The sequence below is a fragment of the Suncus etruscus genome, chromosome 17 (genome assembly GCF_024139225.1).
Source record: "Suncus etruscus isolate mSunEtr1 chromosome 17, mSunEtr1.pri.cur, whole genome shotgun sequence".
NCBI lineage: Eukaryota > Metazoa > Chordata > Mammalia > Eulipotyphla > Soricidae > Suncus > Suncus etruscus.
Window position 1 is genome coordinate 46,745,375 of NC_064864.1, and position 4,344 is coordinate 46,749,718.

Genomic DNA, 4,344 nt, shown 5'->3' on the forward strand with positions numbered 1-4,344 from the left:
ATATGCCTGCAGAAATGTTTATGATTCTTCAGCAAACCTGGATCCAGTGCAAACTTTTGCAGTCAGTAAGGGAACAAAGTCCTTCTACCCCCGGGGGGGGGGGGGGGGGGAAGCGCCGCCCCAAAGCCTGGTCTCTGCCCAAAATGCAAGAGAGGTCGCCACTGGGCAAAAGATTGCAGATCTGGAAATCTCCCTAACAATAACACAGGGAATGGTTTTAACACTACACCCAGGAGGCAATTCTTCTGTTACCATTGTGGAAAACAGGGCCATTTCAGAAGAAATTGTCGTCTTTTGTTAAATCAAGCTCCTCAGGGACACACATTTCCAATGCAGGGAAACGCCTACCAGTCCCCAGGCCCGTGCAAATCAGGGGCAAAGTCCACAAACCATACTTCTTCCGAGCCCAGCCCAAGATTGCTCACAATTAGCGAATTAATTCATGCGACTGCGGGGAGCGCTGGGCTCGACATAACTTGCCCAGAGGACATTACAATTTACCCAGGAGCATGCCCCTTCATGCTAAAAACTGGCATCGTGGGCCCGCCACCCCTAGATACAATGGGATTGATTCTGGGCAGAAGTTCCCTCAATGTAAAGGGTATATCAGTAACCACAGGTGTCAGTGACTCAGATTCAAAGGGAGAAATTGTTGTAGTAATTACGGTACCGGTACCGGATACTTGGACATTCAAAAAGGGGGAGGCAATTGCCCAGATAGTAATAGTGCCATATGTCAAATTTGGGACTTCAGATAAGACACAAATTGGAGGTTTTGGAAGCACAGATCCAGGGGCCGCCCATAACCCAATTATCGCTCTGGTTACTAAATTTAAAGAGGAAAATCCGATGATTAAATTTCACTTTCAGGGGCGACCCTTTAATGGAATGATAGACACTGGGGCTCAAATCACAGTAATTTCTGATAAGGAATGGCCAGAAAATTGGCCTTTACAAGAAATTCCATACTCGCTAGAAGGAGTGGGAGGCTTAAGTTCCTGTCTGTTAAGTAAAAGGACTTTGGTAGTTCACGGCCCAGAAAATCAAAAGGCTATAATTAGACCTCATGTGGGCCCATTCTTGGGGTCGCGACCTACACAAACAGTGGAAAGCTGAATTCCACATCCCATTAGCTCCAGAAGAGTCTGGAACTTCTCCTGAAATGAAAACTCAGAATTTTTGGTAGGGGCCACTGACAGAAAGAACCCAGCACCGATAAAAATAAAATGGAAATCTGATGAACCAATTTGGATAGGTCAGTGGCCCCTTAAAATTGATAGATTAAAGGTGCTAACAGAATTAGTGGAAGAACAGCTAAAATTAGGGCATATTGAGCCTTCATTTTCTCAATGGAATTCGCCTATATTTACCATACAAAAGAAGTCCAGAAAATGGAGACTGTTGATGGATCTGAGAGCTGTAAACATATCTATGGTACCCATGGGAAAATTGCAAACAGGTTTACCATCACCTGTAGTTATCCCAAAGGAATGGCCACTAGTCATAATTGACTTGAAAGACTGTTTTTACCATATTCCTATTCACCCGGATGATAAACACCGGTTTGCATTCTCAGTTCCTTCTATAAACAATACCCATCCCTGCGGAGGTTCCAATGGACTGTCCTCCCCCAGGGCATGCTGAATTCCCCAACAATGTGTCAATTTTTTGTAGATAAGATTTTGAGCCCTGCTCGTGAAAGATTTCCTCAAGCCATGATCTTTCATTATACTGATGATATTCTTATCACAATGAACAATGAAACAGATCTACAGGACGTATATTCTTTTGTTATTGACTGTTTGCAAACAGCAGGACTGAAAATAGCTTTAGAAAAGATACAGACTATGCCACCATATCAATACTTGGGTTTTATTTTGGACCGAACGTCTATACGTCCACAAAAAATCTCCATCAAAAAAGAAAACCTCAAAACACTTAATGATTTTCAGAGACTTTTAGGTGATGTGAATTGGCTCTGGCCTGCGCTAGGAATCCCAAATGCAGAACTGTCTAATTGTTTAAAACTTTGGAGGGTGATTCTGCCCTAGACAGCCCGAGAAATTTAACTATAGAGGCCAAAAATGAATTGGACTTCTTCTTGAACAGGTTGCAACAATCATTTCTCTCAAGATTCATCCCGGGAGAGAAGGTTTCTTTATTAATCTTCCCTACAAAAGAAACCCCTACGGGGGCATTGATGCAACAGGCAGGTCCGCTGGAATGGGTATATTTACATAACAAACAGCCTCGGTCTGTGATATCTTATTTGGATTTAATTTCAGAACTCATTATCAAAGCAAGACTCAGATCTATATCTTTACTAGGATTTGACCCTGATATATTAGTATTGCCAATACCAAAAAAGGAAATTGAGTCAATATTGCCTCTTAATGAATCTTTACAAAGGGCCCTTTCAGATTTCACAGGAGAAATTTCCTCTCATTATCCACCAGGAAAGACATGGGACTTTTTGAAAAAGACTCAGTTTGTTATTTCTTCAATCGTTCGAGACTCTCCTATCCCCAATGCGAAGGTTTTTTACATAGATGGGTCCAGCGGGGGTAGGGGTGGGATAACTGGAGAAAACATGAAAATAACAATAGATACCAAGTATAAGTCAGCACAGAAAGTTGAATTAGCAACGTTAATTTACCTATTAGAAAATGTATCTGACGCCATGAATGTTGTCTCTGATTCTTTGTATGTGGTAAATTTATGTCCTGTGATAGCCACGGCCTCTCTCAATGCTCATAGCCCAATTATACAGAATTTACTACAAACATTACAACAGCTTATTCAAAAACGAACTGAACCCATCTTCATCACGCATATTAGAGCCCACTCAGGTCTTCCAGGGCCAATGGCTCAAGGAAATAAAACTGCAGATTTGTTGGCAATGCCTATATTCAAGTCACCTACAGAAGAACATACAGCATTACACACAAATGCTCGCCGCTTACATGTAAATTACCAGATTCCCTGGAGGCAAGCTAGAGAAATTATAGAAAGGTGCGACATATGTGCCCCATTAGCAAAAAAGACTCATATAGCAGGAGCAAACCCAAGAGGCTTACAGTCTAATGAACTGTGGCAAATGGATGTAACTCAAACAGATTTATTTCCAAAGAAACCTTATCTTCATGTGGTGGTGGACACTTATTCTCGATTTATTTGGGCAATCCCTATGTCTTCCCAAAAGTCTAAGGCAGTTTGCGGTTTTCTTTTACAATGCTTTTCAGTTATGGGTGTTCCGTATTCCATTAAAACTGATAATGGACCCGCCTATATCAGCAAAACTTTTGAATTCTTTTGTAAAGAATGGCAGATAAAACATCTGAAAGGAATCCCCTATAATTGCCAAGGACAGGCCATTGTGGAAAGAGCCCACAGGACGCTAAAAACTCAATTACAAAAGAATAGAAAAAGAGGTTTAGCACCTACTGAGCTGTTATCTTTGACTCTTCTTAAACTAAATTACCTAAATTTACCCCAAGGGGAAAGTTACACTGCTGGGGAAAGACATTTTAAAGAAGATATTCAGAGACAAGAAACATCACATATACCGGTTTGGATCAAAGAGGATGAAAAATGGATCGCTGGATATCTTCTTCTGAGAGGAAGGGGATATGCATATGTTGGTACAAATGACAACCCCTCTAAGAAATTTTGGGTCCCTTTACGCCTCATCAGAAATCGAATTAGTACAAACCACCAGGATCAGGTTGCTGGGACTACAAGCCTGCCCCCACGTCAAATACAAAATGCTCAAAACACTGACAATTGTAACACTGCTGTGGCCTCTGGGAAAGTAAACAAGGGATTAACGTTTACACCCAATACCTTGAATAAGGCAGACAAGAGTAAGAAGCCCTTACATGGGGGCCGGGAGGTGGCGCAAGAGGTAAGGTGCCTGCCTTGCCTGCGCTAGCCTTGGATGGACCGCGGTTCGATCCCCCGGTGTCCCATATGGTCCCCCAAGCCAGGAGCGACTTCTGAGCGAATAGCCAGGAGTAACCCCTGAGCATTACCGGATGTGGCCCAAAAACCAAAAAAAGAAAAAAAAAAAAAGAAGCCCTTACATTCCAGAATGCAAATAGAGAAACAGAGACCTGCATTTACAGGATTACGAAATTTAGGGAACTCATGCTATATGAACTCAATATTACAATGCCTGTATAATATTTCAGACTTAACTCAGTATTTTTATCAAGATCATTATAAAAAAGACATTAACAAAGAAAATCCAAGTGGACATAAAGGTAAATTAGCAGAACAATTCGGTCATCTCATAAAAATCATGGGAGATGGATGTCATAGGAATGTCAATCCTGAACACTTCAA